This window comes from Oncorhynchus nerka, linkage group LG20 (assembly GCF_034236695.1).
Source record: "Oncorhynchus nerka isolate Pitt River linkage group LG20, Oner_Uvic_2.0, whole genome shotgun sequence".
NCBI lineage: Eukaryota > Metazoa > Chordata > Actinopteri > Salmoniformes > Salmonidae > Oncorhynchus > Oncorhynchus nerka.
Genome location: NC_088415.1, coordinates 9,467,551 through 9,495,546, shown reverse-complemented (window position 1 = coordinate 9,495,546; position 27,996 = coordinate 9,467,551). Strand labels below are relative to the sequence as shown.

The 27,996-nt window shown below is 42.1% G+C and overlaps 1 protein-coding gene across 2 annotated transcripts in view; it reads left to right on the top strand.

The window, feature by feature from the left end:
* The first annotated feature begins 456 nt into the window (after positions 1-456).
* LOC135562809 (RBBP8 N-terminal-like protein) overlaps positions 457-27,996 on the top strand; it is a 43,221-nt gene continuing 15,681 nt past the window's right edge. Inside the window, exon 1 of one of the 2 annotated variants that reach the window (XM_065005199.1) lies at positions 457-645. The gene's annotated coding sequence lies outside the window, so the exon portion shown is untranslated. The remainder of the gene's footprint in view (positions 646-27,996) is intronic. The other variant, XM_065005198.1, reaches the window with a different exon arrangement.

Below are 27,996 nucleotides of genomic sequence, written 5' to 3'. Positions count from 1 at the left end.
TAAAACCTCAAAATACCCCTTTTCACCTTCTGAGAAAGTTTGCTAATCCTCTCACATTGTGAGATTACTTCATGCGGCTATAAAAAAAGTAACACAAATCATTATTTATTATATTCTAGTTTATATTCTATTCTATAGTTACTCAATTGTTTATAGACCCTGAATTCATGTCATTTTGTGGTGTTTTTTATTTTATTTTTGTTTTATCTCTGCCTCTTTTTAGTTCATGTTCATGTTGTGTTTGAGTTACCCTATGGCTTCTGTCTGCTCTCTAAAGGTTAATAAATCTGGATGGTCCGGTTTTTGCTGGATTTCTGCAGAACCGGAATATCAAGGGAGAACTGGCCTGGGCATCCGTGTTTGTGTTCTCTAGCACCGCTCAGACCTGTTTCCCCAGGGGTGGAGATGGGGGGCTTTCCCTTGTGTGTATTTCCTCTCTCTCTCTCTCTCTCTCTCTCTCTCTCTCTCTCTCTCTCTCTCTCTCTCTCTCACTCTCTCTGTTACCTTATCCATCTCTATCTCTGGCACTGACCAACCAGCTCTCCAGAGCTAAGGAGGAGAAGAGACAGACTAGACTGCAAGGGATTGACAGACAGAAGGACAGACAGACAGAGTGACGGGTCCTCGTTGGGGACCTGGAAAAAGGTGAGTGTGCCTGTTGACAGTGTGTGGTGGGGAGCTGGGGCCTGTAAAGTTTGGGACGGGTTGCTGGGTGGGCCGGTGCCAGGAGGCATGCTGGGCAGGAGAGTCTATTCATTAGCATACAGGAAAGGACTGTTTCCTTATGCGTCCTTCTCATTGAATCCTCGTTAGAACAGGGAATACATAGACAATGGATGGAAATGAGGATTCATCTGTATAATGAAGGACAGGATGATATTCAAATGCGTTATTTACAGTTATATATATATATATTTATGGTTAATGTTATCTTCTTCCTAACGGCGTCTTGTATGATCATTGATTGAACCACGTGGTTGTTTTGAATAACAAAAACAGTATAGTGAAGTGTGCATTTGTTCACATTGAATTTGTCAGACGACGGGTTAATGGTTTTTTGGATTAACGGTGATATAAATCCGTGTGTTGATTTGGGGGCAGAGGAGGTGAGAGAACAGGAAAGGAACAGTTTGTTACTGTAGCCTGTGTGTTTTCTCAGAGCACAGATATTTAACATGTTGTGACAATAACCTACTGTTGGGTCCTATGTCTATTTCCCAACACTGTGTTGTACAGGATTGTAGGATTAAAGGTGGCAATCTGGGATTGCGACCTCCATTTTTTATGTGTGGATAAAACTTGTTGAAAAAACGATCATGTTGAGCTAACGGAGGGCAGTCCTTACATCGATAACTCTGTCGATAAATACAGGAGTAGTTCAACTTCTCTTCCCTATCCCCCAACTGTTTACCAAAAAAATGGCGGGATCCAATCAGTTGTTTTTCCATTCCTGGATTTCCCTCTTTTTTTTTTTTTACGTCAGGAACCATATAACTGAATCTATATTTCTATTTCTATAGAAAATGTAGCCTTGTCACTTGCTGTCGTTGCATACATGAGTGTCTGTCTGTCATTGTCTAATTTCGGGAAAATATGTTCCAATTCTGTGACGGATCAGGATTTATTCACACAGTGTGCACAAGACTGTGGTTTTAAATGTGTGCAACAGATACTTCAGCCACCTCCCTGTATCCTTTCATACGACAGCCTTTCCTTCGCTCAGTGTGTTGAGCTCTGCATCTCCTACTTTCTTGTTCAAACATAGTTATGCAGTGCAGAGCTACACAGCTACACAGGTATACAGCTACACAGGTATACAGCTACACAGGTACACAGCTACACAGGTATACAGGTATACAGCTACACAGGTATACAGCTACACAGGTATACAGGTATACAGGTACACAGCTACACAGGTATACAGCTACACAGGTATACAGCTACACAGGTACACAGCTACACAGGTATACAGGTATACAGCTACACAGGTATACAGCTACACAGGTATACAGCTACACAGGTATACAGCTACACAGGTACACAGCTACACAGGTATACAGGTATACAGCTACACAGGTATACAGCTACACAGCTACACAGCTACACAGCTACACAGGTATACAGCTACACAGGTATACAGCTACACAGGTACACAGCTACACAGGTATACAGGTATACAGCTACACAGCTACACAGCTACACAGCTATACAGGTATACAGCTACACAGCTACACAGCTACACAGCTACACAGCTACACAGGTATACAGCTACACAGGTATAAAGCTACACAGGTACACAGCTACACAGGTATACAGGTATACAGCTACACAGGTATACAGCTACACAGGTATACAGCTACACAGCTACACAGCTATACAGGTATACAGCTACACAGGTATACAGCTACACAGGTATACAGCTACACAGGTATAAAGGTATACAGCTACACAGTTATACAGCTACACAGGTATACAGCTACACAGGTATACAGCTACACAGCTACACAGCTACACAGCTACACAGGTATACAGCTACACAGCTACACAGGTATACAGCTACACAGCTACACAGGTATACAGTTACACAGGTATACAGCTACACAGCTACACAGGTATACAGCTACACAGCTACACAGCTACACAGATACACAGCTACACAGGTATACAGCTACACAGGTATACAGCTACACAGGTCTACAGCTACACAGCTACACAGGTATACAGCTACACAGGTATACAGCTACACAGGTATACAGGTATACAGCTACACAGGTATACAGCTATACAGGTATACAGCTACACAGGTATACAGCTACACAGGTATACAGCTACACAGGTATACAGCTACACAGGTACACAGCTACACAGGCATACAGGTATACAGCTACACAGGTATACAGCTACACAGGTATACAGCTACACAGGTACACAGCTACACAGGTATACAGGTATACAGCTACACAGGTATACAGCTACACAGGTATACAGCTACACAGCTACACAGCTACACAGCTACAGAGGTATACAGCTACACAGGTATACAGCTACACAGGTACACAGCTACACAGGTATACAGGTATACAGCTACACAGGTATACAGCTACACAGGTATACAGCTACACAGGTATACAGCTACACAGCTACACAGCTATACAGGTATACAGCTACACAGGTATACAGCTACACAGGTATACAGCTACACAGGTATAAAGGTATACAGATACACAGTTATACAGCTACACAGGTATACAGCTACACAGCTACACAGCTACACAGGTATACAGCTACACATGTATACAGCTACACAGCTACACAGGTATACAGCTACACAGCTACACAGGTATACAGCTACACAGCTACACAGGTATACAGTTACACAGGTATACAGCTACACAGCTACACAGCTACACAGGTATACAGCTACACAGCTACACAGATACACAGCTACACAGGTATACAGCTACACAGGTATACAGCTACACAGGTCTACAGCTACACAGCTACACAGGTATACAGCTACACAGGCATACAGCTACACAGGTATACAGGTATACAGCTACACATGTATACAGCTACACAGGTATACAGCTACACAGGTATACAGCTACACAGGTACACAGCTACACAGGTATACAGGTATACAGCTACACAGGTATACAGCTACACAGGTATACAGCTACACAGCTACACAGCTACACAGGTATACAGCTACACAGGTATACAGCTACACAGGTACACAGCTACACAGGCATACAGGTATACAGCTACACAGGTATACAGCTACACAGCTACACAGCTATACAGGTACACAGCTACACAGGTATACAGCTACACAGGTATACAGCTACACAGGTATACAGCTACACAGGTACACAGCTACACAGGTATACAGGTATACAGCTACACAGGTATACAGCTACACAGGTATACAGCTACACAGGTATACAGGTATACAGGTACACAGCTACACAGGTATACAGCTACACAGGTATACAGCTACACAGGTACACAGCTACACAGGTATACAGGTATACAGCTACACAGGTATACAGCTACACAGGTATACAGCTACACAGGTATACAGCTACACAGGTACACAGCTACACAGGTATACAGGTATACAGCTACACAGGTATACAGCTACACAGCTACACAGCTACACAGCTACACAGGTATACAGCTACACAGGTATACAGCTACACAGGTACACAGCTACACAGGTATACAGGTATACAGCTACACAGCTACACAGCTACACAGCTATACAGGTATACAGCTACACAGCTACACAGCTACACAGCTACACAGGTATACAGCTACACAGGTATAAAGCTACACAGGTACACAGCTACACAGGTATACAGGTATACAGCTACACAGGTATACAGCTACACAGCTACACAGCTACACAGCTACAGAGGTATACAGCTACACAGGTATACAGCTACACAGGTACACAGCTACACAGGTATACAGGTATACAGCTACACAGGTATACAGCTACACAGGTATACAGCTACACAGGTATAAAGGTATACAGCTACACAGTTATACAGCTACACAGGTATACAGCTACACAGGTATACAGCTACACAGCTACACAGCTACACAGCTACACAGGTATACAGCTACACAGGTATACAGCTACACAGCTACACAGGTATACAGCTACACAGCTACACAGGTATACAGCTACACAGCTACACAGGTATACAGTTACACAGGTATACAGCTACACAGCTACACAGCTACACAGATACACAGCTACACAGGTATACAGCTACACAGGTATACAGCTACACAGGTCTACAGCTACACATCTACACAGGTATACAGCTACACAGGTATACAGCTACACAGGTATACAGGTATACAGCTACACAGGTATACAGCTATACAGGTATACAGCTACACAGGTATACAGCTACACAGGAATACAGCTACACAGGTATACAGCTACACAGGTACACAGCTACACAGGCATACAGGTATACAGCTACACAGGTATACAGCTACACAGGTATACAGCTACACAGGTACACAGCTACACAGGTATACAGGTATACAGCTACACAGGTATACAGCTACACAGGTATACAGCTACACAGCTACACAGCTACACAGCTACAGAGGTATACAGCTACACAGGCATACAGCTACACAGGTATACAGGTATACAGCTACACATGTATACAGCTACACAGGTATACAGCTACACAGGTATACAGCTACACAGGTACACAGCTACACAGGTATACAGGTATACAGCTACACAGGTATACAGCTACACAGGTATACAGCTACACAGCTACACAGCTACACAGGTATACAGCTACACAGGTATACAGCTACACAGGTACACAGCTACACAGGCATACAGGTATACAGCTACACAGGTATACAGCTACACAGGTATACAGCTACACAGCTACACAGCTATACAGGTACACAGCTACACAGGTATACAGCTACACAGGTATACAGTTACACAGCTACACAGCTACACAGGTATACAGCTACACAGATACACAGGTATACAGCTACACAGCTACACAGGTATACAGTTACACAGGTATACAGCTACACAGCTACACAGCTACACAGGTATACAGCTACACAGGTATACAGCTACACAGGTATACAGCTACACAGGTATAAAGGTATACAGCTACACAGGTATACAGCTACACAGGTATACAGCTACACAGGTATACAGCTACACAGGTCTACAGCTACACAGCTACACAGGTATACAGCTACACAGGTATACAGCTACACAGGTATACAGGTATACAGCTACACAGGTATACAGCTATACAGGTATACAGCTACACAGGTATACAGCTACACAGGTATACAGGTACACAGGTATACAGCTACACAGGTATACAGCTACACAGGTATACAAGTACACAGGTATACAGCTACACAGGTATACAGGTATACAGCTACACAGATACACAGCTACACAGGTATACAGATACACAGCTACACAGCTACACAGCTACATAGGTATACAGCTACACAGCTACACAGCAACACAGCTACACAGCTACACAGCTACACAGCAAAACAGCAACACAGCTACACAGCTATACAGCTAGAAAAGCTACACAGATACACAGATACAAAGCTACACAGATACACAGATACACAGATACACAGCAATACAGCTATACAGAAAAGCTAGAAAAGCTACACAGCTAGTACCCATTTCTGTTCTATAGGTATATATACATTTAGACCACTAGGACAGGTACAGATACATAGATTTGGATATGAGTAATTCAGGTCTATTGATCTGTGAACTCTTTAAAAAAAACTGAAAATGGACCTCGATCAATCTACAATGTACATGTATGTAATATGTGTGTATGTTACAGTTTGAACTGAGAGCCTGTTAAGCAACACTCTGTGAGCAGGGAAAGGCAGACCGTTGGACAGACAGGTCTTCTCTTGCTTTGCTGCAACATTTGGGACAGTTAAGAGACAACGTATCCCGACATGCTGCTTCTGAGAACAGCTCAGATCAAAAAATGCTTCACGGTGTTTAGAGTGTGTTGACACACCCTCTCACCCTCCCCTTCTATTGGGAATTACGCAGAGACAAGTAAAACAGATAATTAAATAGAGAAGAAGGCCTAAGTTAAAACAAATGGTTTATGTTATATTAAATAAAAATGTCCATGGAATAGTCAACAGCATTGATCCTCACAGAACATACTGTACTGCTCCTCTACTCTAGACATGTTATAGTGTACTGTACTGCTCCTCTCCTCTAGACATGTTATAGTCTACTGTACTGCTCCTCTAGACATGTTATAGTCTACTGTACTGCTCCTCTAGACATGTTATAGTCTACTGTACTGCTCCACTACTCTAGACATGTTATAGTCTACTGTACTGCTCCACTACTCTAGACATGTTATAGTCTACTGTACTGCTCCTCTAGACATGTTATAGTCTACTGTACTGCTCCTCTAGACATGTTATAGTCTACTGTACTGCTCCTCTAGACATGTTATAGTCTACTGTACTGCTCCTCTAGACATGTTATAGTCTACTGTACTGCTCCTCTAGACATGTTATAGTCTACTGTACTGCTCCTCTAGACATGTTATAGTGTACTGTACTGCTCCACTACTCTAGACATGTTATAGTCTACTGTACTGCTCCACTACTCTAGACATGTTATAGTGTACTGTACTGCTCCTCTCCTCTAGACATGATATAGTGTACTGTACTGCTCCTCTCCTCTAGACATGTTATAGTGTACTGTACTGCTCCTCTCCTCTAGACATGTTATAGTCTACTGTACTGCTCCACTACTCTAGACATGTTATAGTGTACTGTACTGCTCCTCTCCTCTAGACATGTTATAGTGTACTGTACTGCTCCTCTCCTCTAGACATGTTATAGTCTACTGTACTGCTCCTCTAGACATGTTATAGTCTACTGTACTGCTCCTCTAGACATGTTATAGTCTACTGTACTGCTCCACTAGACATGTTATAGTCTACTGTACTGCTCCACTCCTCTAGACATGTTATAGTCTACTGCTAATCTCCTCTAGACATGTTATAGTCTACTGTACTGCTCCACTAGACATGTTATAGTCTACTGTACTGCTCCTCTCCTCTAGACATGTTATAGTCTACTGTACTGCTCCACTAGACATGTTATAGTCTACTGTACTGCTCCACTAGACATGTTATAGTCTACTGTACTGCTCCTCTCCTCTAGACATGTTATAGTCTACTGTACTGCTCCTCTCCTCTAGACATGTTATAGTCTACTGTACTGCTCCTCTCCTCTAGACATGTTATAGTCTACTGTACTGCTCCACTAGACATGTTATAGTCTACTGTACTGCTCCACTAGACATGTTATAGTCTACTGTACTGCTCCTCTCCACTAGACATGTTATAGTCTACTGTACTACTCCTCTCCTCTAGACATGTTATAGTCTACTGTACTGCTCCACTAGACATGTTATAGTCTACTGTACTGCTCCCCTCCTCTAGACATGTTATAGTGTACTGTACTGCTCCTCTAGACATGTTATAGTCTACTGTACTGCTCCTCTACTCTAGACATGTTATAGTGTACTGTACTGCTCCTCTCCTCTAGACATGTTATAGTCTACTGTACTGCTCCTCTAGACATGTTATAGTCTACTGTACTGCTCCTCTAGACATGTTATAGTCTACTGTACTGCTCCACTACTCTAGACATGTTATAGTCTACTGTACTGCTCCACTACTCTAGACATGTTATAGTCTACTGTACTGCTCCTCTAGACATGTTATAGTCTACTGTACTGCTCCTCTAGACATGTTATAGTCTACTGTACTGCTCCTCTAGACATGTTATAGTCTACTGTACTGCTCCTCTAGACATGTTATAGTCTACTGTACTGCTCCTCTAGACATGTTATAGTCTACTGTACTGCTCCTCTAGACATGTTATATTGTACTGTACTGCTCCACTACTCTAGACATGTTATAGTCTACTGTACTGCTCCACTACTCTAGACATGTTATAGTGTACTGTACTGCTCCTCTCCTCTAGACATGATATAGTGTACTGTACTGCTCCTCTCCTCTAGACATGTTATAGTGTACTGTACTGCTCCTCTCCTCTAGACATGTTATAGTCTACTGTACTGCTCCACTACTCTAGACATGTTATAGTGTACTGTACTGCTCCTCTCCTCTAGACATGTTATAGTGTACTGTACTGCTCCTCTCCTCTAGACATGTTATAGTCTACTGTACTGCTCCTCTAGACATGTTATAGTCTACTGTACTGCTCCTCTAGACATGTTATAGTCTACTGTACTGCTCCACTAGACATGTTATAGTCTACTGTACTGCTCCACTCCTCTAGACATGTTATAGTCTACTGCTAATCTCCTCTAGACATGTTATAGTCTACTGTACTGCTCCACTAGACATGTTATAGTCTACTGTACTGCTCCTCTCCTCTAGACATGTTATAGTCTACTGTACTGCTCCACTAGACATGTTATAGTCTACTGTACTGCTCCACTAGACATGTTATAGTCTACTGTACTGCTCCTCTCCTCTAGACATGTTATAGTCTACTGTACTGCTCCTCTCCTCTAGACATGTTATAGTCTACTGTACTGCTCCTCTCCTCTAGACATGTTATAGTCTACTGTACTGCTCCACTAGACATGTTATAGTCTACTGTACTGCTCCACTAGACATGTTATAGTCTACTGTACTGCTCCTCTCCACTAGACATGTTATAGTCTACTGTACTACTCCTCTCCTCTAGACATGTTATAGTCTACTGTACTGCTCCACTAGACATGTTATAGTCTACTGTACTGCTCCCCTCCTCTAGACATGTTATAGTGTACTGTACTGCTCCTCTAGACATGGTATAGTCTACTGTACTGCTCCTCTACTCTAGACATGTTATAGTGTACTGTACTGCTCCTCTCCTCTAGACATGTTATAGTCTACTGTACTGCTCCTCTAGACATGTTATAGTCTACTGTACTGCTCCTCTAGACATGTTATAGTCTACTGTACTGCTCCACTACTCTAGACATGTTATAGTCTACTGTACTGCTCCTCTAGACATGTTATAGTCTACTGTACTGCTCCTCTAGACATGTTATAGTCTACTGTACTGCTCCTCTAGACATGTTATAGTCTACTGTACTGCTCCTCTAGACATGTTATAGTCTACTGTACTGCTCCTCTAGACATGTTATAGTCTACTGTTAGACATGTTATAGTCTACTGTACTGCTCCTCTAGACATGTTATATTGTACTGTACTGCTCCACTCCTCTAGACATGTTATAGTCTACTGTACTGCTCCACTACTCTAGACATGTTATAGTCTACTGTACTGCTCCTCTCCTCTAGACATGATATAGTGTACTGTACTGCTCCTCTCCTCTAGACATGTTATAGTGTACTGTACTGCTCCTCTCCTCTAGACATGTTATAGTCTACTGTACTGCTCCACTACTCTAGACATGTTATAGTGTACTGTACTGCTCCTCTCTCTAGACATGTTATAGTGTACTGTACTGCTCCTCTCCTCTAGACATGTTATAGTCTACTGTACTGCTCCTCTAGACATGTTATAGTCTACTGTACTGCTCCTCTAGACATGTTATAGTCTACTGTACTGCTCCACTAGACATGTTATAGTCTACTGTACTGCTCCACTCCTCTAGACATGTTATAGTCTACTGCTAATCTCCTCTAGACATGTTATAGTCTACTGTACTGCTCCACTAGACATGTTATAGTCTACTGTACTGCTCCTCTCCTCTAGACATGTTATAGTCTACTGTACTGCTCCACTAGACATGTTATAGTCTACTGACTGCTCCACTAGACATGTTATAGTCTACTGTACTGCTCCTCTCCTCTAGACATGTTATAGTCTACTGTACTGCTCCTCTCCTCTAGACATGTTATAGTCTACTGTACTGCTCCTCTCCTCTAGACATGTTATAGTCTACTGTACTGCTCCACTAGACATGTTATAGTCTACTGTACTGCTCCACTAGACATGTTATAGTCTACTGTACTGCTCCTCTCCACTAGACATGTTATAGTCTACTGTACTAATCTCCTCTAGACATGTTATAGTCTACTGTACTGCTCCACTAGACATGTTATAGTCTACTGTACTGCTCCCCTCCTCTAGACATGTTATAGTCTACTGTACTGCTCCTCTAGACATGTTATAGTCTACTGTACTGCTCCACTAGACATGTTATAGTCTACTGTACTGCTCCTCTCCTCTAGACATGTTATAGTATACTGTAATGCTCCACTCCTCTAGACATGTTATAGTCTACTGTACTGCTCCTCTAGACATGTTATAGTCTACTGTACTGCTCCTCTAGACATGTTATAGTCTACTGTACTGCTCCTCTAGACATGTTATAGTCTACTGTACTGCTCCACTAGACATGTTATAGTCTACTGTACTGCTCCACTAGACATGATATAGTCTACTGTACTGCTCCTCTAGACATGTTATAGTCTACTGTACTGCTCCTCTCCTCTAGACATGTTATAGTCTACTGTACTGCTCCTCTCCACTAGACATGTTATAGTCTACTGTACTGCTCCTCTCCACTAGACATGTTATAGTCTACTGTACTGCTCCACTAGACATGTTATAGTCTACTGTACTGCTCCTCTCCTCTAGACATGTTATAGTCTACTGTACTGCTCCTCTCCTCTAGACATGTTATAGTCTACTGTACTGCTCCTCTCCTCTAGACATGTTATAGTCTACTGTACTGCTCCTCTCCTCTAGACATGTTATAGTCTACTGTACTGCTCCTCTAGACATGTTATAGTCTACTGTACTGCTCCACTAGACATGTTATAGTCTACTGTACTGCTCCACTAGACATGTTATAGTCTACTGTACTGCTCCTCTAGACATGGAATACTCTACTGTACTGCTCCTCTCCATTAGACATGTTATAGTCTACTGTACTGCTCCACTAGACATGTTATAGTCTACTGTACTGCTCCTCTCCTCTAGACATGTTATAGTCTACTGTACTGCTCCACTAGACATGTTATAGTCTACTGTACTGCTCCACTAGACATGTTATAGTCTACTGTACTGCTCCACTCCTCTAGACATGGTATAGTCTACTGCTCCTCTCCTCTAGACATGTTATAGTCTACTGTACTGCTCCACTAGACATGTTATAGTCTACTGTACTGCTCCTCTCCTCTAGACATGTTATAGTCTACTGTACTGCTCCACTAGACATGTTATAGTCTACTGTACTGCTCCTCTCCTCTAGACATGTTATAGTCTACTGTACTGCTCCTCTCCTCTAGACATGTTATAGTCTACTGTACTGCTCCTCTCCTCTAGACATGTTATAGTCTACTGTACTGCTCCACTAGACATGTTATAGTTTACTGTACTGCTCCACTAGACATGTTATAGTCTACTGTACTGCTCCTCTCCACTAGACATGTTATAGTCTACTGTACTGCTCCTCTCCTCTAGACATGTTATAGTCTACTGTACTGCTCCACTAGACATGTTATAGTCTACTGTATTGCTCCTCTCCTCTAGACATGTTATAGTCTACTGTCCTGCTCCTCTAGACATGTTATAGTCTACTGTACTGCTCCTCTAGACATGTTATAGTCTACTGTACTGCTCCACTAGACATGTTATAGTCTACTGTACTGCTCCTCTCCTCGAGACATGTTATAGTCTACTTTACTGCTCCACTCCTCTAGACATGTTATAGTCTACTGTACTGCTCCACTAGACATGTTATTGTCTACTGTACTGCTCCTCTAGACATGTTATAGTCTACTGTACTGCTCCTCTAGACATGTTATAGTCTACTGTCCTGCTCCTCTAGACATGTTATAGTCTACTGTACTGCTCCTCTCCTCTAGACATGTTATAGTCTACTGTCCTGCTCCTCTAGACATGTTATAGTCTACTGTACTGCTCCTCTAGACATGTTATAGTCTACTGTACTGCTCCACTAGACATGTTATAGTCTACTGTACTGCTCCTCTCCTCGAGACATGTTATAGTCTACTGTACTGCTCCTCTCCTCTAGACATGTTATAGTCTACTGTGCTGCTCCACTAGACATGTTATAGTCTACTGTACTGCTCCACTAGACATGTTATAGTCTACTGTACAGCTCCACTCCTCTAGACATGTTATAGTCTACTGTACTGCTCCACTAGACATGTTATAGTCTACTGTACTGCTCCACTAGACATGTTATAGTCTACTGTACTGCTCCTCTCCTCTAGACATGTTATAGTCTACTGTACTGCTCCACTCCTCTAGACATGTTATAGTCTACTGTACTGCTCCACTAGACATGTTATAGTCTACTGCTCCTCTCATCTAGACATGTTATAGTCTACTGTACTGCTCCTCTCCTGTAGACATGTTATATTCTACTGTACTGCTCCTCTCCTCTAGACATGTTATAGTCTACTGTACTGCTCCTCTCCTCTAGACATGTTATAGTCTACTGTGCTGCTCCACTAGACATGTTATAGTCTACTGTACTGCTCCTCTATAAATGTTATAGTCTACTGTACTGCTCCACTAGACATGTTATAGTCTACTGTACTGCTCCACATTTGACATGTTATAGTCTACTGTACTGCTCCTCTCCTCTAGACATGTTAGAGTCTACTGTACTGCTCCACTAGACATGTTATTGTCTACTGTACTGCTCCACTAGACATGTTATAGTTTACTGTACTGCTCCTCTCCTCTAGACATGTTATAGTCTACTGTGCTGCTCCACTCCTCTAGACATGTTATAGTCTACTGTACTGCTCCTCTCCTCTAGACATGTTATAGTCTACTGTACTGCTCCTCTAGACATGTTATAGTCTACTGTACTGCTCCACTAGACATGTTATTGTCTACTTTACTGCTCCTCTAGACATGTTATAGTCTACTGTACTGCTCCACTCCACTAGACATGTTATAGTCTACTGTACTGCTCCTCTAGACATGTTATAGTCTACTGTACTGCTCCACTAGACATGTTATAGTCTACTGCACTGCTCCTCTATACATGTTATAGTCTACTGTACTGCTCCTCTCCTCTAGACATGTTATAGTCTACTGTACTGCTCCTCTAGACATGTTATAGTCTACTGTCCTGCTCCTCTAGACATGTTATAGTCTACTGTACTGCTCCTCTCCTCTAGACATGTTATAGTCTACTGTACTGCTCCTCTCCTCTAGACATGTTATAGTCTACTGTACTGCTCCTCTAGACATGTTATAGTCTACTGTACTGCTCCTCTAGACATGTTATAGTCTACTGTACTGCTCCACTAGACATGTTATAGTCTACTGTACTGCTCCTCTCCTCTAGACATGTTAAAGTCTACTGTACTGCTCCTCTCCACTAGACATGTTATAGTCTACTGTACTGCTCCTCTAGACATGTTAAAGTCTACTGTACTGCTCCTCTCCTCTAGACATGTTATAGTCTACTGTACTGCTCCTCTCCTCTAAACATGTTATAGTCTACTGTACTGCTCCTCTCTCTAGACATGTTATAGTCTACTGTACTGCTCCTCCACTCTAGCATGTTATAGTCTACTGTACTGCTCCTCTCCTCTAGCCATGTTATAGTCTACTGTACTGCTCCTCTCCTCTAGACATGTTATAGTCTACTGTACTGCTCCTCTAGACATGTTATAGTCTACTGTACTGCTCCTCTCCTCTAAACATGTTATAGTCTACTGTACTGCTCCTCTCCTCTAGACATGTTATAGTCTACTGTGCTGCTCCTCTCCTCTAGACATGTTATAGTCTACTGTACTGCTCCTCTCCTCTAGACATGTTATAGTCTACTGTACTGCTCCACTAGACATGTTATAGTCTACTGTACTGCTCCTCTAGACATGTTATAGTCTACTGTACTGCTCCTCTAGACATGTTATAGCCTACTGCACTGCTCCACTAGACATGTTATAGTCTACTGTACTGCTCCTCTAGACATGTTATAGTCTACTGTACTGCTCCACTAGACATGTTATAGTCTACTGTACTGCTCCACTAGACATGTTATAGTCTACTGTACAGCTCCACTCCTCTAGACATGTTATAGTCTACTGTACTGCTCCACTAGACATGTTATAGTCTACTGTACTGCTCCACTAGACATGTTATAGTCTACTGTACAGCTCCACTCCTCTAGACATGTTATAGTCTACTGTACTGCTCCACTAGACATGTTATAGTCTACTGTACTGCTCCTCTCCTCTAGACATGTTATAGTCTACTGTACTGCTCCACTCCTCTAGACATGTTATAGTCTACTGTACTGCTCCACTAGACATGTTATAGTCTACTGCTCCTCTCCTCTAGACATGTTATAGTCTACTGTACTGCTCCTCTCCTGTAGACATGTTATATTCTACTGTACTGCTCCTCTCCTCTAGACATGTTATAGTCTACTGTACTGCTCCTCTCCTCTAGACATGTTATAGTCTACTGTGCTGCTCCACTAGACATGTTATAGTCTACTGTACTGCTCCTCTATAAATGTTATAGTCTACTGTACTGCTCCACTAGACATGTTATAGTCTACTGTACTGCTCCACATTTGACATGTTATAGTCTACTGTACTGCTCCTCTCCTCTAGACATGTAATAGTCTACTGTACTGCTCCACTAGACATGTTATTGTCTACTGTACTGCTCCACTAGACATGTTATAGTTTACTGTACTGCTCCTCTCCTCTAGACATGTTATAGTCTACTGTGCTGCTCCACTCCTCTAGACATGTTATAGTCTACTGTACTGCTCCTCTCCTCTAGACATGTTATAGTCTACTGTACTGCTCCTCTAGACATGTTATAGTCTACTGTACTGCTCCACTAGACATGTTATTGTCTACTTTACTGCTCCTCTAGACATGTTATAGTCTACTGTACTGCTCCACTCCACTAGACATGTTATAGTCTACTGTACTGCTCCTCTAGACATGTTATAGTCTACTGTACTGCTCCTCTCCTCTAGACATGTTATAGTCTACTGTACTGCTCCTCTAGACATGTTATAGTCTACTGTACTGCTCCACTAGACATGTTATAGTCTACTGTACTGCTCCACTAGACATGTTATAGTCTACTGCACTGCTCCTCTATACATGTTATAGTCTACTGTACTGCTCCTCTCCTCTAGACATGTTATAGTCTACTGTACTGCTCCTCTCCATGTTATAGTCTACATGTTATAGTCTACTGTACTGCTCCTCTCCTCTAGACATGTTATAGTCTACTGTACTGCTCCTCTCCTCTAGACATGTTATAGTCTACTGTACTGCTCCTCTAGACATGTTATAGTCTACTGTACTGCTCCTCTAGACATGTTATAGTCTACTGTACTGCTCCACTAGACATGTTATAGTCTACTGTACTGCTCCTCTCCTCTAGACATGTTAAAGTCTACTGTACTGCTCCTCTCCACTAGACATGTTATAGTCTACTGTACTGCTCCTCTAGACATGTTAAAGTCTACTGTACTGCTCCTCTCCTCTAGCCATGTTATAGTCTACTGTACTGCTCCTCTCCTCTAAACATGTTATAGTCTACTGTACTGCTCCTCTCCTCTAGACATGTTATAGTCTACTGTACTGCTCCTCTCCTCTAGCCATGTTATAGTCTACTGTACTGCTCCTCTCCTCTAGCCATGTTATAGTCTACTGTACTGCTCCTCTCCTCTAGACATGTTATAGTCTACTGTACTGCTCCTCTCCTCTAGACATGTTATAGTCTACTGTACTGCTCCTCTCCTCTAAACATGTTATAGTCTACTGTACTGCTCCTCTCCTCTAGACATGTTATAGTCTACTGTGCTGCTCCTCTCCTCTAGACATGTTATAGTCTACTGTACTGCTCCTCTCCTCTAGACATGTTATAGTCTACTGTACTGCTCCACTAGACATGTTATAGTCTACTGTACTGCTCCTCTAGACATGTTATAGTCTACTGTACTGCTCCTCTAGACATGTTATAGCCTACTGCACTGCTCCACTAGACATGTTATAGTCTACTGTACTGCTCCTCTAGACATGTTATAGTCTACTGTACTGCTCCACTAGACATGTTATAGTCTACTGTACTGCTCCACTAGACATGTTATAGTCTACTGTACAGCTCCACTCTCTAGACATGTTATAGTCTACTGTACTGCTCCACTAGACATGTTATAGTCTACTGTACTGCTCCACTAGACATGTTATAGTCTACTGTACAGCTCCACTCCTCTAGACATGTTATAGTCTACTGTACTGCTCCACTAGACATGTTATAGTCTACTGTACTGCTCCTCTCCTCTAGACATGTTATAGTCTACTGTACTGCTCCACTCCTCTAGACATGTTATAGTCTACTGTACTGCTCCACTAGACATGTTATAGTCTACTGCTCCTCTCCTCTAGACATGTTATAGTCTACTGTACTGCTCCTCTCCTGTAGACATGTTATATTCTACTGTACTGCTCCTCTCCTCTAGACATGTTATAGTCTACTGTACTGCTCCTCTCCTCTAGACATGTTATAGTCTACTGTGCTGCTCCACTAGACATGTTATAGTCTACTGTACTGCTCCTCTATAAATGTTATAGTCTACTGTACTGCTCCACTAGACATGTTATAGTCTACTGTACTGCTCCACATTTGACATGTTATAGTCTACTGTACTGCTCCTCTCCTCTAGACATGTAATAGTCTACTGTACTGCTCCACTAGACATGTTATTGTCTACTGTACTGCTCCACTAGACATGTTATAGTTTACTGTACTGCTCCTCTCCTCTAGACATGTTATAGTCTACTGTGCTGCTCCACTCCTCTAGACATGTTATAGTCTACTGTACTGCTCCTCTCCTCTAGACATGTTATAGTCTACTGTACTGCTCCTCTAGACATGTTATAGTCTACTGTACTGCTCCACTAGACATGTTATTGTCTACTTTACTGCTCCTCTAGACATGTTATAGTCTACTGTACTGCTCCACTCCACTAGACATGTTATAGTCTACTGTACTGCTCCTCTAGACATGTTATAGTCTACTGTACTGCTCCTCTCCTCTAGACATGTTATAGTCTACTGTACTGCTCCTCTAGACATGTTATAGTCTACTGTACTGCTCCACTAGACATGTTATAGTCTACTGTACTGCTCCACTAGACATGTTATAGTCTACTGCACTGCTCCTCTATACATGTTATAGTCTACTGTACTGCTCCTCTCCTCTAGACATGTTATAGTCTACTGTACTGCTCCTCTAGACATGTTATAGTCTACTGTCCTGCTCCTCTAGACATGTTATAGTCTACTGTACTGCTCCTCTCCTCTAGACATGTTATAGTCTACTGTACTGCTCCTCTCCTCTAGACATGTTATAGTCTACTGTACTGCTCCTCTAGACATGTTATAGTCTACTGTACTGCTCCACTAGACATGTTATAGTCTACTGTACTGCTCCTCTCCTCTAGACATGTTAAAGTCTACTGTACTGCTCCTCTCCACTAGACATGTTATAGTCTACTGTACTGCTCCTCTAGACATGTTAAAGTCTACTGTACTGCTCCTCTCCTCTAGCCATGTTATAGTCTACTGTACTGCTCCTCTCCTCTAAACATGTTATAGTCTACTGTACTGCTCCTCTCCTCTAGACATGTTATAGTCTACTGTACTGCTCCTCTCCTCTAGCCATGTTATAGTCTACTGTACTGCTCCTCTCCTCTAGCCATGTTATAGTCTACTGTACTGCTCCTCTCCTCTAGACATGTTATAGTCTACTGTACTGCTCCTCTCCTCTAGACATGTTATAGTCTACTGTACTGCTCCTCTCCTCTAAACATGTTATAGTCTACTGTACTGCTCCTCTCCTCTAGACATGTTATAGTCTACTGTGCTGCTCCTCTCCTCTAGACATGTTATAGTCTACTGTACTGCTCCTCTCCTCTAGACATGTTATAGTCTACTGTACTGCTCCTCTCCTCTAGACATGTTATAGTCTACTGTACTGCTCCACTAGACATGTTATAGTCTACTGTACTGCTCCTCTAGACATGTTATAGTCTACTGTACTGCTCCTCTAGACATGTTATAGCCTACTGCACTGCTCCACTAGACATGTTATAGTCTACTGTACTGCTCCTCTAGACATGTTATAGTCTACTGTACTGCTCCACTAGACATGTTATAGTCTACTGTACAGCTCCACTCCTCTAGACATGTTATAGTCTACTGTACTGCTCCACTAGACATGTTATAGTCTACTGTACTGCTCCTCTCCTCTAGACATGTTATAGTCTACTGTACTGCTCCACTCCTCTAGACATGTTATAGTCTACTGTACTGCTCCACTAGACATGTTATAGTCTACTGCTCCTCTCCTCTAGACATGTTATAGTCTACTGTACTGCTCCTCTCCTGTAGACATGTTATATTCTACTGTACTGCTCCTCTCCTCTAGACATGTTATAGTCTACTGTACTGCTCCTCTCCTCTAGACATGTTATAGTCTACTGTGCTGCTCCACTAGACATGTTATAGTCTACTGTACTGCTCCTCTATAAATGTTATAGTCTACTGTACTGCTCCACTAGACATGTTATAGTCTACTGTACTGCTCCACATTTGACATGTTATAGTCTACTGTACTGCTCCTCTCCTCTAGACATGTAATAGTCTACTGTACTGCTCCACTAGACATGTTATTGTCTACTGTACTGCTCCACTAGACATGTTATAGTTTACTGTACTGCTCCTCTCCTCTAGACATGTTATAGTCTACTGTGCTGCTCCACTCCTCTAGACATGTTATAGTCTACTGTACTGCTCCTCTCCTCTAGACATGTTATAGTCTACTGTACTGCTCCTCTAGACATGTTATAGTCTACTGTACTGCTCCACTAGACATGTTATTGTCTACTTTACTGCTCCTCTAGACATGTTATAGTCTACTGTACTGCTCCACTCCACTAGACATGTTATAGTCTACTGTACTGCTCCTCTAGACATGTTATAGTCTACTGTACTGCTCCTCTCCTCTAGACATGTTATAGTCTACTGTACTGCTCCTCTAGACATGTTATAGTCTACTGTACTGCTCCACTAGACATGTTATAGTCTACTGTACTGCTCCTCTAGACATGTTATAGTCTACTGTACTGCTCCTCTCCTCTAGCCATGTTAGAGTCTACTGTACTGCTCCTCTAGACATGTTATAGTCTACTGTACTGCTCCTCTAGACATGTTATAGTCTACTGTACTGCTCCACTCCTCTATAAATGTTATAGTCTACTGTCCTGCTCCTCTAGACATGTTATAGTCTACTGTACTGCTCCTCTCCTCTAGCCATGTTATAGTCTACTGTACTGCTCCTCTAGACATGGTATAGTCTACTGTACTGGTCCTCTAGACATGTTATAGTCTACTGTCCTGCTCCTCTAGACATGTTATAGTCTACCGTACTGCTCCTCTCCTCTAGCCATGTTATAGTCTACTGTACTGCTCCTCTAGACATGTTATAGTCTACTGTACTGCTCCTCTAGACATGTTATAGTCTACTGTAGTGCTCCACTAGACATGTTATAGTCTACTGTATTGCCTGCTCCTCTAGACATGTTATAGTCTACTGTACTCTATAAATGTTATAGTCTACTGTCCTGCTCCTCTAGACATGTTATAGTCTACTGTACTGCTCCTCTCCTCTAGACATGTTATAGTCTACTGTACTGCTCCTCTCCACTAGACATGTTATAGTCTACTGTACTGCTCCCCTCCTCTAGACATGTTATAGTCTACTGTACTGCTACACTAGACATGTTATAGTCTACTGTACTGCTCTTCTCCTCTAGACATGGTATAGTCTACTGTACTGCTCCTCTCCTCTAGACATGTTATAGTCTACTGTACTGCTCCACTAGACATGTTATAGTCTACTGTACTGCTCCTCTAGACATGTTATAGTCTACTGTACTGCTCCACTAGACATGTTATAGTCTACTGTACTGCTCCTCTAGACATGTTATAGTCTACTGTACTGCTCCACTAGACATGTTATAGTCTACTGTACTGCTCTTCTCCTCTAGACATGTTATAGTCTACTGTACTGCTCCTCTCCTCTAGACATGATATAGTCTACTGTACTGCTCCTCTCCTCTAGACATGTTATAGTCTACTGTACTGCTCCTCTCCTCTAGACATGTTATAGTCTACTGTACTGCTCCCCTCCTCTAGACATGTTATTGTCTACTGTACTGCTCCACTAGACATGTTATAGTCTACTGTACTAATCCACTAGACATGTTATAGTCTACTGTACTGCTCCACATTTGACATGTTATAGTCTACTGTACTGCTCCACATTTGACATGTTATAGTCTACTGTACTGCTCCTCTCCTCTAGACATGTTATAGTCTACTGTACTGCTCCACTAGACATGTTATAGTCTACTGTACTGCTCCACTAGACATGTTATAGTCTACTGTACTGCTCCTCTCCTCTAGACATGTTATAGTCTACTGTACTGCTCCTCTCCTCTAGACATGTTATAGTCTACTGTACTGCTCCTCTCCTCTAGACATGTTATAGTCTACTGTACTGCTCCACTAGACATGTTATTGTCTACTGTACGGCTCCACTAGACATGTTGTAGTCTACTGTACTGCTCCACTAGACATGTTATAGTCTACCGTACTAATCCACTAGACATGTTATAGTCTACTGTACTGCTCCACATTTGACATGTTATAGTCTACTGTACTGCTCCTCTCCTCTAGACATGTTATAGTCTACTGTACTGCTCCACTAGACATGTTATAGTCTACTGTACTGCTCCACTAGACATGTTATAGTCTACTGTACTGCTCCACTCTTCTAGACATGTTATAGTCTACTGTACTGCTCCTCTAGACATGTTATAGTCTACTGTACTGCTCCTCTCCTCTAGACATTTTATAGTCTACTGTACTGCTCCACTAGACATGTTATAGTCTACTGTACTGCTCCTCTCCTCTAGACATGTTATAGTCTACTGTACTGCTCCTCTCCTCTAGCCATGTTATAGTCTACTGTACTGCTCCTCTAGACATGTTATAGTCTACTGTACTGCTCCTCTAGACATGTTATAGTCTACTGTCCTGCTCCTCTAGACATGTTATAGTCTACTGTACTGCTCCTCTAGACATGTTATAGTCTACTGTACTGCTCCACTAGACATGTTATAGTCTACTGTACTGCTCCTCTAGACATGTTATAGTCTACTGTACTGCTCCACTAGACATGTTATAGTCTACTGTACTGCTCTTCTCCTCTAGACATGTTATAGTCTACTGTACTGCTCCTCTCCTCTAGACATGATATAGTCTACTGTACTGCTCCTCTCCTCTAGACATGTTATAGTCTACTGTACTGCTCCTCTCCTCTAGACATGTTATAGTCTACTGTACTGCTCCACTAGACATGTTATTGTCTACTGTACTGCTCCACTAGACATGTTGTAGTCTACTGTACTGCTCCACTAGACATGTTATAGTCTACTGTACTAATCCACTAGACATGTTATAGTCTACTGTACTGCTCCACATTTGACATGTTATAGTCTACTGTACTGCTCCTCTCCTCTAGACATGTTATAGTCTACTGTACTGCTCCACTAGACATGTTATAGTCTACTGTACTGCTCCACTAGACATGTTATAGTCTACTGTACTGCTCCACTCCTCTAGACATGTTATAGTCTACTGTACTGCTCCTCTAGACATGTTATAGTCTACTGTACTGCTCCTCTCCTCTAGACATGTTATAGTCTACTGTACTGCTCCACTAGACATGTTATAGTCTACTGTACTGCTCCTCTCCTCTAGCCATGTTATAGTCTACTGTACTGCTCCTCTAGACATGTTATAGTCTACTGTCCTGCTCCTCTAGACATGTTATAGTCTACTGTACTGCTCCACTAGACATGTTATAGTCTACTGTACTGCTCCTCTAGACATGTTATAGTCTACTGTACTGCACCACTAGACATGTTATAGTCTACTGTACTGCTCCCCTCCTCTAGACATGTTATAGTCTACTGTACTGCTCCTCTCCTCTAGACATGTTATAGTCTACTGTACTGCTCCACTAGACATGTTATTGTCTACTGTACTGCTCCACTAGACATGTTGTAGTCTACTGTACTGCTCCACTAGACATGTTATAGTCTACCGTACTAATCCACTAGACATGTTATAGTCTACTGTACTGCTCCACATTTGACATGTTATAGTCTACTGTACTGCTCCTCTCCTCTAGACATGTTATAGTCTACTGTACTGCTCCACTAGACATGTTATAGTCTACTGTACTGCTCCACTAGACATGTTATAGTCTACTGTACTGCTCCACTCTTCTAGACATGTTATAGTCTACTGTACTGCTCCTCTAGACATGTTATAGTCTACTGTACTGCTCCTCTCCTCTAGACATTTTATAGTCTACTGTACTGCTCCACTAGACATGTTATAGTCTACTGTACTGCTCCTCTCCTCTAGACATGTTATAGTCTACTGTACTGCTCCTCTCCTCTAGCCATGTTATAGTCTACTGTACTGCTCCTCTAGACATGTTATAGTCTACTGTACTGCTCCTCTAGACATGTTATAGTCTACTGTCCTGCTCCTCTAGACATGTTATAGTCTACTGTACTGCTCCTCTAGACATGTTATAGTCTACTGTACTGCTCCACTAGACATGTTATAGTCTACTGTACTGCTCCTCTAGACATGTTATAGTCTACTGTACTGCTCCACTAGACATGTTATAGTCTACTGTACTGCTCTTCTCCTCTAGACATGTTATAGTCTACTGTACTGCTCCTCTCCTCTAGATATGATATAGTCTACTGTACTGCTCCTCTCCTCTAGACATGTTATAGTCTACTGTACTGCTCCTCTCCTCTAGACATGTTATAGTCTACTGTACTGCTCCACTAGACATATTATTGTCTACTGTACTGCTCCACCAGACATGTTGTAGTCTACTGTACTGCTCCACTAGACATGTTATAGTCTACTGTACTAATCCACTAGACATGTTATAGTCTACTGTACTGCTCCACATTTGACATGTTATAGTCTACTGTACTGCTCCTCTCCTCTAGACATGTTATAGTCTACTGTACTGCTCCACTAGACATGTTATAGTCTACTGTACTGCTCCACTAGACATGTTATAGTCTACTGTACTGCTCCACTCCTCTAGACATGTTATAGTCTACTGTACTGCTCCTCTAGACATGTTATAGTCTACTGTACTGCTCCTCTCCTCTAGACATGTTATAGTCTACTGTACTGCTCCACTAGACATGTTATAGTCTACTGTACTGCTCCTCTCCTCTAGCCATGTTATAGTCTACTGTACTGCTCCTCTAGACATGTTATAGTCTACTGTCCTGCTCCTCTAGACATGTTATAGTCTACTGTACTGCTCCACTAGACATGTTATAGTCTACTGTACTGCTCCTCTAGACATGTTATAGTCTACTGTACTGCACCACTAGACATGTTATAGTCTACTGTACTGCTCCCCTCCTCTAGACATGTTATAGTCTACTGTACTGCTCCTCTCCTCTAGACATGTTATAGTCTACTGTACTGCTCCACTAGACATGTTATTGTCTACTGTACTGCTCCACTAGACATGTTATAGTCTACTGTACTGCTCCACATTTGACATGTTATAGTCTACTGTACTGCTCCTCTCCTCTAGACATGTAATAGTCTACTGTACTGCTCCACTAGACATGTTATTGTCTACTGTACTGCTCCACTAGACATGTTATAGTTTACTGTACTGCTCCTCTCCTCTAGACATGTTATAGTCTACTGTACTGCTCCTCTAGACATGTTATAGTCTACTGTACTGCTCCACTAGACATGTTATTGTCTACTTTACTGCTCCTCTAGACATGTTATAGTCTACTGTACTGCTCCACTAGACATGTTATAGTCTACTGTACTGCTCCTCTCCTCTAGACATGTTATAGTCTACTGTACTGCTCCTCTAGACATGTTATAGTCTACTGTACTGCTCCTCTCCTCTAGACATGTTATAGTCTACTGTACTGCTCCTCTAGACATGTTATAGTCTACTGTACTGCTCCACTAGACATGTTATAGTCTACTGTACTGCTCCTCTAGACATGTTATAGTCTACTGTACTGCTCCTCTCCTCTAGCCATGTTAGAGTCTACTGTACTGCTCCTCTAGACATGTTATAGTCTACTGTACTGCTCCTCTAGACATGTTATAGTCTACTGTACTGCTCCACTCCTCTATAAATGTTATAGTCTACTGTCCTGCTCCTCTAGACATGTTATAGTCTACTGTACTGCTCCTCTCCTCTAGCCATGTTATAGTCTACTGTACTGCTCCTCTAGACATGGTATAGTCTACTGTACTGGTCCTCTAGACATGTTATAGTCTACTGTCCTGCTCCTCTAGACATGTTATAGTCTACCGTACTGCTCCTCTCCTCTAGCCATGTTATAGTCTACTGTACTGCTCCTCTAGACATGTTATAGTCTACTGTACTGCTCCTCTAGACATGTTATAGTCTACTGTAGTGCTCCACTAGACATGTTATAGTCTACTGTATTGCTCCACTCCTCTATAAATGTTATAGTCTACTGTCCTGCTCCTCTAGACATGTTATAGTCTACTGTACTGCTCCTCTCCTCTAGACGTGTTAAAGTCTACTGTACTGCTCCTCTCCTCTAGCCATGTTATAGTCTACTGTACTGCTCCTCTCCTCTAGACATGTTATAGTCTACTGTACTGCTCCTCTCCACTAGACATGTTATAGTCTACTGTACTGCTCCCCTCCTCTAGACATGTTATAGTCTACTGTACTGCTCCACTAGACATGTTATAGTCTACTGTACTGCTCCTCTCCTCTAGACGTGTTAAAGTCTACTGTACTGCTCCTCTCCTCTAGCCATGTTATAGTCTACTGTACTGCTCTTCTCCTCTAGACATGGTATAGTCTACTGTACTGCTCCTCTCCTCTAGACATGTTATAGTCTACTGTACTGCTCCACTAGACATGTTATAGTCTACTGTACTGCTCCTCTAGACATGTTATAGTCTACTGTACTGCTCCACTAGACATGTTATAGTCTACTGTACTGCTCCTCTAGACATGTTATAGTCTACTGTACTGCTCCACTAGACATGTTATAGTCTACTGTACTGCTCTTCTCCTCTAGACATGTTATAGTCTACTGTACTGCTCCTCTCCTCTAGACATGATATAGTCTACTGTACTGCTCCTCTCCTCTAGACATGTTATAGTCTACTGTACTGCTCCTCTCCTCTAGACATGTTATAGTCTACTGTACTGCTCCCCTCCTCTAGACATGTTATTGTCTACTGTACTGCTCCACTAGACATGTTATAGTCTACTGTACTAATCCACTAGACATGTTATAGTCTACTGTACTGCTCCACATTTGACATGTTATAGTCTACTGTACTGCTCCACATTTGACATGTTATAGTCTACTGTACTGCTCCTCTCCTCTAGACATGTTATAGTCTACTGTACTGCTCCACTAGACATGTTATAGTCTACTGTACTGCTCCACTAGACATGTTATAGTCTACTGTACTGCTCCACTCTTCTAGACATGTTATAGTCTACTGTACTGCTCCTCTCCTCTAGACATGTTATAGTCTACTGTACTGCTCCTCTCCTCTAGACATGTTATAGTCTACTGTACTGCTCCACTAGACATGTTATTGTCTACTGTACGGCTCCACTAGACATGTTGTAGTCTACTGTACTGCTCCACTAGACATGTTATAGTCTACCGTACTAATCCACTAGACATGTTATAGTCTACTGTACTGCTCCACATTTGACATGTTATAGTCTACTGTACTGCTCCTCTCCTCTAGACATGTTATAGTCTACTGTACTGCTCCACTAGACATGTTATAGTCTACTGTACTGCTCCACTAGACATGTTATAGTCTACTGTACTGCTCCACTCTTCTAGACATGTTATAGTCTACTGTACTGCTCCTCTAGACATGTTATAGTCTACTGTACTGCTCCTCTCCTCTAGACATTTTATAGTCTACTGTACTGCTCCACTAGACATGTTATAGTCTACTGTACTGCTCCTCTCCTCTAGACATGTTATAGTCTACTGTACTGCTCCTCTCCTCTAGCCATGTTATAGTCTACTGTACTGCTCCTCTAGACATGTTATAGTCTACTGTACTGCTCCTCTAGACATGTTATAGTCTACTGTACTGCTCCTCTCCTCTAGACATGTTATAGTCTACTGTACTGCTCCTCTCCTCTAGACATGTTATAGTCTACTGTACTGCTCCACTAGACATGTTATTGTCTACTGTACTGCTCCACTAGACATGTTGTAGTCTACTGTACTGCTCCACTAGACATGTTATAGTCTACTGTACTAATCCACTAGACATGTTATAGTCTACTGTACTGCTCCACATTTGACATGTTATAGTCTACTGTACTGCTCCTCTCCTCTAGACATGTTATAGTCTACTGTACTGCTCCACTAGACATGTTATAGTCTACTGTACTGCTCCACTAGACATGTTATAGTCTACTGTACTGCTCCACTCCTCTAGACATGTTATAGTCTACTGTACTGCTCCTCTAGACATGTTATAGTCTACTGTACTGCTCCTCTCCTCTAGACATGTTATAGTCTACTGTACTGCTCCACTAGACATGTTATAGTCTACTGTACTGCTCCTCTCCACTAGACATGTTATAGTCTACTGTACTGCTCCTCTCCTCTAGCCATGTTATAGTCTACTGTACTGCTCCTCTAGACATGTTATAGTCTACTGTCCTGCTCCTCTAGACATGTTATAGTCTACTGTACTGCTCCACTAGACATGTTATAGTCTACTGTACTGCTCCTCTAGACATGTTATAGTCTACTGTACTGCACCACTAGACATGTTATAGTCTACTGTACTGCTCCTCTCCTCTAGACATGTTATAGTCTACTGTACTGCTCCACTAGACATGTTATAGTCTACTGTACTGCTCCACTCCTCTAGACATGTTATAGTCTACTGTACTGCTCCTCTAGACATGTTATAGTCTACTGCTCCACTCCACTAGACATGGTATAGTCTACTGTACTGCTCCTCTCCTCTAGACATGTTATAGTCTACTGTACTGCTCCTCTAGACATGTTATAGTCTACTGTACTGCTCCTCTCCTCTAGACATGTTATAGTCTACTGTACTGCTCCTCTAGACATGATATAGTCTACTGTACTGCTCCTCTCCTCTAGACATGTTATAGTCTACTGTACTGCTCCTCTCCTCTAGACATGTTATAGTCTACTGTACTGCTCCTCTCCTCTAGACATGTTATAGTCTACTGTACTGC